We start from the raw sequence: 10,379 nt of genomic DNA on the forward strand, positions 1-10,379 counted from the left end.
TTCTCTAGCTAGTGGCAGGAGAGAAAGGCAGAAAGGTTCCACAGTGATTTGAATTGTGCCCCCCCGCCTCCCCCCAAATATGTTCAGGTTCTAGCCCCCAGTACCTATAAACGTGGTCATATTTGGAAATAGAGTCTTTGCAGATATAAAGTGAGTCTGTTATTCTTAGGAGTTCTGATGAGGTCATGTTGGAGTAGGGTGAGCCCTAAATCCAATGACTGATGTCTTTATGAGATGAAGGAGAGAGAGATTTGGATGCAGAGACAGAGAGAAGAAAGCCTTGTGATGACAGAGAGATTGGAGAGATGTGGCTGCAAGCCAAGGGATGACAAGGATTACCAGGAGCCACTAGAAGCTAGGAAAAGGCAAGAAAGGTCACATCCCTAGAGTTTCAGAGGGAGCATGGACCTATTAAAACCTTGATTTAAGACTTCTGGAAACCAGAACAGTGAGAGAATAAATTCTATTGTTCCAAGCCACTCAATTTGTGGTAATCTGTTACGACAGTTCCAAGGAAACTAACACAGAATAAAAGTATGAGGATTCCACATCTAGTTGCCTGCTTGAAAGTGCAGGGGGCCACATGGAAAGTGTGAGAAGGAACTATATTCCGTCAACATCTTGAATAAGCTTGGCAGCAGATTCTTCCCCAGAACTTCCAGAAAAGAATGCAGCCCTGCCAGCACTTTGGTTTCAGCCTTATGAAATCCTGAGCAGAGAATCTAGCCACATCATGCTGTAGATAATAAATAAGTGTTTTAAGCTGCTAAATTTGTGGTAATTTGTTATGAAACATAGTAAACCAATATACCACAAAATTGACGAACATGGAAGAAGCAAGAAATTCAAATGCCCAAACCTAACATAAATAAGAATTACTTCAGTGTATGAATCATAAGAGATGGATTTGAGAGGGCCTTTTTCAGTCTCAAGCTTCCTGACTCATCTAAACTATAGAGTCTAATTATGGATGCAGAAGGGCTGAAACCCAGTATGTCCAGGCTAAAGAGAAGAGGGCAAGTCACTTGCCACCTGGGCCAAGATTCTCACTAAGAATGGTGATGATGATCAGAAAGGGACTAACTATAGCATCCAAGTATAAAACATCGCACTTGTAATAAAATATAAGTAAAAGAAAGTATAAGTAAAATTTACCCTGAATTTAGCCCATTTATTATATGTATATACACATGTACATATATATATATAAATTTGTGTTATAAAATTATACATATATAATTTTATCTATAAATTATAGCTATATAATTTTATAAATCATGTCAAAGTTTATATATGTATTTTATGTATATTTGTGTAATATATGTGTGTGTGTGTGTGTGTATAGAGAGAGAGAGAGAAATTAACAGAACTATCCTTAGAGGAATGGCCAGATGGATGCTAGGGAAGCCCCAAGTACCTGCAACGCCAATCTTGAAGTTTTAGATTTCAGACTGCTGAACGATTGAATGAATGGCTATGTTATTCATGACTGGAGTTGGCTTTGTCATGGGTCACCTTGATTAATCTGAACAACATTCCCAGAATTCATGTGTCTATCTGTTTTGGTTAGGGGAGTCACCAGAGATTCCGGGGTGGGGATGAGGGGTGGGGTTGGAGGGCAGAAGTGAAGCAGTAGTCATTTTGCAGCTCCCATGCATCCTCACTGATCCACTAGGTCACCTTGTTGGAGTGAGATCCAGGCAGGCCTGCAACTTCTCCACCTTCCCTGTGATCCTTCTGAAACTTCTCTGATGTGTGGGCTGGGTAGGTGTGTGTTTAGCAACATAAGAAGGAACCCAAGCTTCTGCTCAGAATCTCACACAGGTTTCAACCCATTCTCACAGACTCCAGCTCATGCTCATGGGTTCCAGCTTGTCCTTGCTTCTCCTTCCTTCGTTTTCATCTTCTCTTTCCCACCGCCTGGCCCCTGGGCTTCACAATTCTCACATCAGACAGGAAGACAGCAGACAGCCTCAGAGACACTGCTTTACAACTGTGTAAAGTCAAATCATACACGTACACATACATATGCAACATGTATGGAACCCTGACTGGTACACTAATCTACACGTATGTCTTTTTTCTTTTTTTCATATGATGATAGAGAAGAAAAACGTAAAACTTTGAAAATGAGGGAGTGCAATTTTCTTAAATTAGCTCTTAGATATGTTTAATGTTAAAACTCCAGGAAAAATGTATACACACTGATACTTTTATTTTGGGATCCCCATCTAGCCATATCCTACTCAGACATTTTATCCAATAAAATTTTCTTGACATTAATAATACTACAAGAAATTGTGCAGACAATTTCAAGCAGTTTAAAGTGTTTAGGTATGTATATCCAGTCATGGCATGTAAAATAGAATGTAATAAATATAGCAAAATGCCAGAAATGCCAGGAAATTTATGAAGAAACTTTAATCTGAATACAGTTCAGCAAAGGTAATTTTGAATAAAGGAGAAAAATTAATAGAAACATTGTATCGTTTCATAGAATGAGAAATACAGGCATATGTCTCTAAGGCAATGAACTATTCTTATAAGTGTAAGAACTCGTTTATTTTGTCTTCATGACCCTTATGAGTTTTTATGTAAATATGATTGTGAAATCATTCTATCTAGAGTTTATCTATATACTTGATGTAAAATTAATAAAAGTTAAATTTCAAATATATGTCATCACGTTCAAAGTACTTGTAAATTGTATTCAATGATAAGATTCAAGATTACGCTCTGCCTCTTTTTAGGTAAATAACAACGTGCTTAGGAAACACATCTTACTGAATTGTGACCAAAAAATTCAAGAAGCAAAAAATTCAGCAGCAAATACCTTTACAATCTAGTTAAGAACAGAACTACATCACCTTTCTTTCTCAAAAACATATCAGACAGATATAATCTGAATCACCAGAAATGTTATGAAATAATGGCTGACAAAACCAGAAATTTCTTTGTTGAAAAATAATATCTTTTGCCTTGCACAAGACAGTTTTAAGTTGGGTTTTTCCAGGAAGGATCAAATTAAAAGTGGTGATAACTAAAGCCACAAACCACAAATAATTATTTTATTCCTACACAAGAAATTGACTAAAATATTAAAGATACTATGCATATTGTCCATAATCAGGAGCAAAGGGAAAATATTTGAGCTAATTTAATAAAGCACATCAAAAATATCGTGCACCCTTCACTACACACTTTCATTCATTGACTTTTCAGCAAAGTTTAAACTATACATATTCAATTAAAATTTGAAAAGTACTTTCAAACATTTACCAAAGTAATTACACCAAAAATAAACTCTACTGAGGGTAGGAGATTTTAATCCAAGCAAATGATCACTCCATTGACCTTTAGGTACTCTCTAACACGAACCTTGAGTTTTTTTTCCTCACCAAGGTAAAGCTCTCGTACCTTCCTATTTGAAAATGAGCACTTCTTCCCCAGTGAACCCAAATACACATTTAACTTATCTTAATTGTGTTTACTTAGTATTGAAGTTTACAAACTTATTTCTGTTCGTAAGATTTAAGAGTGTTCTCTTATCCTCAAGGTGCATTAGGCGTGCTTTCTCGCATTCTCATGGATATCAACCAATTACGTAATTATTTGGGGCATAATGTCAAAATGTTAGCTGAAAGCTAAAGTTTACTTTTCAGCAGTACACTCTGCAGTCCTTCCCTCAGCCCCTGTGGGAGGCTGCACAGATAGATGGCTCTAACTCATCACCCCTGCCTATAGCATGCCTTTGCATCTAACTTTGCTGTGCCCTTCCACCCATGAGCAAAGCGACCACCCCTGACCCTGGTCTCCACCATGTGACTTGCTCTAGCCAATGGAATGTGAGTGGACTTAATGCAAGTAGAGGCTTGAAGTGGGTGTGTCATTGGGACATTCTTTCTCTTGCACCTCTGCCATCACCATGAAAAAGACATGCCCACACTTTCCACAGGTCCCAGGAAAAGAACTGAGAGATGTAAGGAGCAGAGCCAATATGCAGACCCTTGAGCAAGAGCAGCCTAGATCAACTAAGCCCAGCCTCGATCCACTGAACTGCAGAGAAGCACGAGGAGGAAATGTTTACTTTGGTGGCCACTGAGGTTTCTGGGTGTTTGTTACAAAGCATTATTGGAGCAAAAGATATGTGACAAAGGACCAAATCCTAGAAATGAAAAAAAAAAAAAGATTGCCATTAAAAATGAGTGAATACACAGCCACAGTCATTAATTAATGCATTCAGTCAATATATATTGAGGGTGTACTCTATGTCAGGCACTGTTTTACACGCTAGTGATATGCAGTGAACAAAAACAGTTCAGGTGGGGGAAGACAAACAATAGACAAATAAAAACAAAAGGTAATGTGCTATGGTGAAAAGTGCTGTAGAGAAAAATAAACAGGAGAATAAATAGAAGCAGAGGGTACAATTATGGACAGGGTGGTCAAGGAAGGACACTCAGAGAAGGTGAAGTTTAAGCAAAGGTGTGAACAGGTGAGGGAATGAACCTTGTAGAATATCTAAAGGAAGAGTTTTCTGGGCAGAGAGGAGTAAGTGCAAAAGCAGAGGTAGCATACGCTTGGCATGCACAGTGAACAGCAGGGAAGCCTGTGTGGCCAGAGCACAGGAGGTGAAGGGAAGAGTAGCTAAATGAAATCAGAAAATTACCCAGCGACCAGATTCTGTAGGGTCTGATCATCATTTTATTCTATGTGAGGAGGGAAGACACTGGGAGGGCTGTGTATGGAAGGGTGGCATGATTTGATTTATAGTTGAACTGATCATCCTGGTTGCTATGTGGAAATTAGATAAGGGGGGATAAACTTCAAAGCAAGGAAACCAGGTAGGAGATTATTCCAGGAATCCAGAGAATGAAGATGGGGATTTAGACCAAGGTGGTAGAATTGGAGGGGGGAAACAATTCAATTTGAAACATATTTTGTAGGCACAGATGACCAGATTTGCTAGTAGACTGAATACGAAGTTGCAAATAGGATATAAACCAAACTGATTATAGTGGCTATCTCTGAAGAGGAGGGAGAATAGAACAATCCATGGTGGTCAAAGAGGACCTTAACTTTACCTCGTAACTGAAGTTTCCATTTTGCAAGGAGTGCATAGTCACATAGGCTTAGATATATGACAAATGTTGATAGAAATTATCTCTGGAAGGGAATATATGGATAATTTTAAAGTCTTCTGCTTTTCGCTTATTTATAATTCTATATATTTTCTAATATATATTTCTTTTGTAAAGATTTTTTTTAAGTTTTACGTAAGTTTTATTGAGCACCTAGCATGCAATGTAGGCACAGTAATGGTAATAAAATATATGCTGTTCTATAGAAGTTACAATCTAGCAAAGATATTTGGACTCAAAGAACTGGGCTAGTGATGTGTAAGAAGATCTTTGTCTTTGCTCCCGTTGTGTCTGCTTCTGGGAGAATAGCTGTACCTTGTACTTTTCCAAGAAAACCTGCTAGCAGGTACACAGTCTTGCCCTGTAGACACCTTAGTAAGACTTAGAGGAGGATACTGCAAAAGATCAGGAAAAAATTCCCTGGGAGAGACTCTTTTTGGTAAGTTATTGCTGTTATAGCCACCACCTCTCTTCCAAATGATCATTAAAAACCCACCTCTCCATGCTGAAGATGTGCAGATGTCTACTGGCTTGTGTAGATCTCTTGATAATAGGTAGTTCATAGCTAGACATGCTGACTGTTCTAAGTCATCCCAAATTTCTCTTCTTAAACACAAGGAAAGAATGAGTCTTGAAAAAATTTGTACCACATTTATAGATACTAAACTTTGTGATATACTTATTCCTAAATTAATTCTGATTATAGCTGCCAGCATAAATATCTGCATATTATTTCTAAACCTAATTATACTTCCATCAAGTTTACAGAGCACCTTAAATTTATCTTAAGTTTTTTATGGCAAACATATGAATGCTTGCTTATTTTTTATGCTGAAGAGAAGAAAACCAATGGGAAAAGAGAGAGATTGAAGAGAGGGGAACTGACTAATAAAGCAAGTGCCCAGAGGCCAATGGAATAGAGTCAGAGCACAAAACGTGCCACTGAACAGTTTTCAGAATACTAGGTTCAAGTTGCTAACAATGAATGCCAGTAAGTTTCTAAGAATATGAGAAGATAGTTATGAAAAATCTTAAAATCTTATCTAGCTTCTCAGTTTTCTAGAGCAAACAAATGACCTCCTGAGAATGAGAGTGTTGGGTTAATGCTTGAGGAAATTTAGAATAGCCGTCAAGGAGCAGAGCAGAGAAAGCTGAATGTTGACATTGGTACGGAAATCTCATGAGATTGGATAGAGATAATGAGTTTGTGCTGGTGCCAATCCATGTGCTTCTCCAACAGTCCTTGACAGTACAGGTACAGCAGGGTGGTGGGTGTGGGTTGAATAAACAGGATGTAAATACATATTGGCCATCCTTGAATGCCAGGAGTTTTGTTTGTACAATTGGCATAAGGGATTTGTTGAAATTCTTTGGCCAATGAACAGTATTATGAAAGCAATATCTTGTAATAGAGTATGGAGTGGGGGGAAATGACATTAGTCCACATATTAGGTACTGAGGACAGGAACGGGGGCAGAGCAATGTGAATGTAAAGAAAATTGGGTCAAGCCACATGCTAAGAAAGTAAAATGATTTTTTGACTGATTGATCAAATGAAGTGAAAGTAATGGAAGCATCTAATATTTTGAACCAGGTTAATTTAAAAAATTGAAAAATGAATTTCCTTGTACATCCCAAAAGTATGTAAAGAGAAATCAATCAATATACTGGAGAAGTTGGAAGAAGAATCAGACATAGTTTTGATTGTGTTATTAAGAGGAGGGAGTCTTGAAACAAGTTATTTTGAGGAGAGAGCAGGTCCAGCCAAGTGGAAATAACAAACAGGCCATTGGCGTTGTTAGATGTCATGGCAGGGCTGAAGATTCCAATGCAAACTGCCTAAACAGGGTTGCTGAGGTGCAAAAAGAAAGAGAAAAAGAGGGAGGGGGGAAAATGGTATAGCTGGAGAGGCAAAAAAGAAGCTTCCTAGATTTCACAGGGAAAGAAATTTAAAAGATGTAAATATTCAATGGCATCAATTCCAGTTGCAAATTTTGGGACTCTTTTTCAAAAAAGTAATCTTTTTAGTGTCAAATGCCTGATTTTTCTTCACTCTTATTCTAGTCTTGTCTTCTGTCTTTGATCTGCATGGATGTGTTTAATATGCAGAGTTAGCAAATGAGATTGGCTCTTCCCCCAGTGCCAGCCAGTCCCCCAGTCTCCCTCCAGGACCCTATACTGATGCTAAGTTTAGCTAAGTATCAGCCAAACAAATCACTTGTAAATAACCCAGTGTTCCTTTGCGTGTGCAGAGGACTGCAAGGCCCAAGGTGTTTGACTCCATTACATAGGTCTCTAGAGAATTGGAGGCACACAAATAGTCCCATAGTCCCAATGAGACTGACTTTTTTTTTCTTTTTTCTTCTTTTTCTTTTATGTAGGAGAAACATACTATTACTCAACCTCTGCTATAAGGTTGGCAGCCCTGAGAACTCCTTTTTTAATGTAGGATGTTATGGATGTATTCCTGTTTTCTTAATCATGTATTTTTTTCAATATATATCATGCATTTTTTAATTACCCAAAGTCCATAGCTTACATTAGGGTTCATTCTTGGTGTTGAACATTCTGTGGGCTTTGACAAATGTAGAATGACATGTGTTCATCATTATTGTATCAAACAGAATAGTTTCACTGCCCTAAAAGTCCCCTGTGCTCCACCTATTCTTTCCTCCCTTAGCCCATTCCCACCACTTATCTTTTTACTGTCTCCATAGTTTTGCCCTTTTCAGAATGTCATATAGTTGGAATCAAACAGTATGTAGCCTTTTTTAGATTGGCTCCTTTCATTTAGTAATATACATTTTAGGTTATTCCATGTCTTTTCATGGCATGATGACTCATTTCATTTTAGTTAGTACTGCAGAATATTCGACTGCCTGGATGGACCACAGTTTATTTATCTACTCACCTACTGAAGGACGTCTTGGTTGCTTCCAAGTTTGGGTAATTATGAATAAAATATCCATATGCAGGCATTTGTGTGGACATAGGTTTTCAGCTCCTTCGGGTAAATACCAAGGAGTACAATTGCTGATCATATGGTAAAAGTATGTTTCATTTTGTGAGAAATTGTCATACTGTCTTCCAATGTGGCTGTACCATTTTGCATTTCCACCAGCAATGAATGAGAGTACCCATTGTCCCACATCCTCACCAGCATTAGATGTTTTCAGTTTTTTCTTTCTTTCTTTTTCTTTCTTCCTTCCTTCCTTCCTTTCTTTCTTTCTTTCTTTCTTTCTTTCTTTCTTTCTTTCTTTCTTTCTTTCTTTCTTTCTTTCTTTCTTTCTTTCTTTCCTCTCTTTCTCTCTTTCTCTCTTTCTCTCTTTCTTTCTTTCCCATTCTAATAGAGGTCTAGAGGTCCAGCAAGTATTTTAAGTAACATTTCATTGCATATCAAAACCACAATGAGATATCACCTCACACCACTTTTCATCATAACTATTTCACATTCACTTCTCCTCCCTTTTCATTCTCAACTGACAATCTCATGTCTCATTTCAAGAGAAAATAAAATCTCCAAACAAAGCTCTCTCAGCCTCTGCCACCGACTTGCACTCTACTTCTTCCCCAGCATTTAAATACAATTTTGCACTCCAAATAAAACCCACCCACCCCCTACCAATCCTTCACTCCATCTAGGTATGGATCTGTCTTTCTATTCAGAGTCAAATTTTATAGATAGTTGATTGATTCATTCAGCAAATATTTGCTAAGTGTAAACTACATGTGAGGTTTTGCTTTAAGTGGTAGAGATTCAACAAAGACCACAGTAGACAAAATTCCCTGCCCATGTGGAATATCTATTTTACAGGACATCTGTAACCATTTCCTCATTTCCAATTTATATCACTACCCAACATCATCTGGCTTCTGCTTCTACCCTCTTTCGCAAACTGCTCTTCCCAAGGTCACTAATGTTCTCCTTGTAACGCCCACAGAAATTTTTTCTTTTAGTTCTCCTCTTATTAGATGCAGATTTTGCAGCATTTGAGACGATTGACTATATATTCTTAAAACCCTAGGCCTTTCAGATGATGTCCATCCCTGATTACAAACATTTAATGGCTGCACATCCCTTTTAGGATAATGTTTTAAATCCCTCACAGATGATAAGGCCTTACTGATGACTCTCCTGCTTTCCTCTCCAGCCTCAATCCTCACCTTCTTAGCCTTAGCCTTGGTGGGCCATTCTTGGTTCCAACCATCCTGATCTCTCCATGGTCCACTGGGAGTCCCATGCACTCCTCCCCTCTTCCCTTGGCTCATCCCTACTCACCTGGCAGGCCTCAGCTTTGGCATCCTTTTGTCTGGGAGCCTTGAGCTTCCAGTTTTAAAATCTGCACCTTTCTTACATGCTTTCATAAAAACCTGTGATTTTTCATCTGGCAGCATCTATCACAGTATGCTGTCCTCCTCAGTTTTCTTTTCTACATCCTGTTGGGATATATAAGACTCTTAAGAGTGAAGACTAATTCTTATTCAAGATATACTTCCAGTGCCTAGCATAGTGTTTGGCATAGAGTAGTTCCTTAACAGCTATTACATGAATTAAGATTTCATATATTGAGGATCTATTTTATGCCAGGCACTGTGTTACATGCTTTACAAATAGTATGGCATAGTGTTTGGCATAGAGTAGTTCCTTAACAGCTATTACATGAATTAAGATTTCATATATTGAGGATCTATTTTATGCCAGGCACTGTGTTACATGCTTTACAAATAGTATGTCATTTAAGTCTCACCAAGAAAAAAAAAAAAACCCTCAAGACAACAATTCTTACCATAGGGAAATTTGGCCTCAAAAAGTAAAATAATTTGATTGGACCTGTTTTACCCAACAGCCCAGTGATGAACAATCTGGACAAGAAGAACCATGGACTGAAAGTCAGGATACTCTGCCTGGTCAAAGGAGAAAAGACAAAGGAGCACCCATGGTTCAAGGGCCTGACGCACAAGCTGATCAGCAGGTAATGACTCGGCCAAAGACTGTGGGGAGGTGTGGAGACGGTGCAGAGGTCAAAAGGAAGATTTTACCTAACCTCAAGCTCATTAATATGCCAGAAGCAGGTAAAAGACAGCCATGGCTTTAAAAGACAAACTGAAACCATGTAAGCTGTTCTTATGTTGGTAACTTGTTAAAATCTTTCTCAATGAAGTTTTACAATTTTCTTCGTAAACAGGTCACAAAGATGGTAAGTAGTGAGGGAGGATTTGAATCCAAGTTTGTTTGAT

General features: G+C 38.2%; 1 non-coding gene across 1 annotated transcript; it reads right to left on the minus strand.

The window, feature by feature from the left end:
- Nucleotides 1–7,514: 7,514 nt before the first annotated feature.
- On the minus strand, nt 7,515–7,651 carry LOC123616507 (small nucleolar RNA U109). The gene has a single exon (XR_006724524.1). It is a non-coding gene; the product is annotated as a small nucleolar RNA U109 (small nucleolar RNA).
- Between the last annotated feature and the right edge of the window lie 2,728 nt (nt 7,652–10,379).

Source organism: Camelus bactrianus, chromosome 2 (assembly GCF_048773025.1).
Source record: "Camelus bactrianus isolate YW-2024 breed Bactrian camel chromosome 2, ASM4877302v1, whole genome shotgun sequence".
NCBI lineage: Eukaryota > Metazoa > Chordata > Mammalia > Artiodactyla > Camelidae > Camelus > Camelus bactrianus.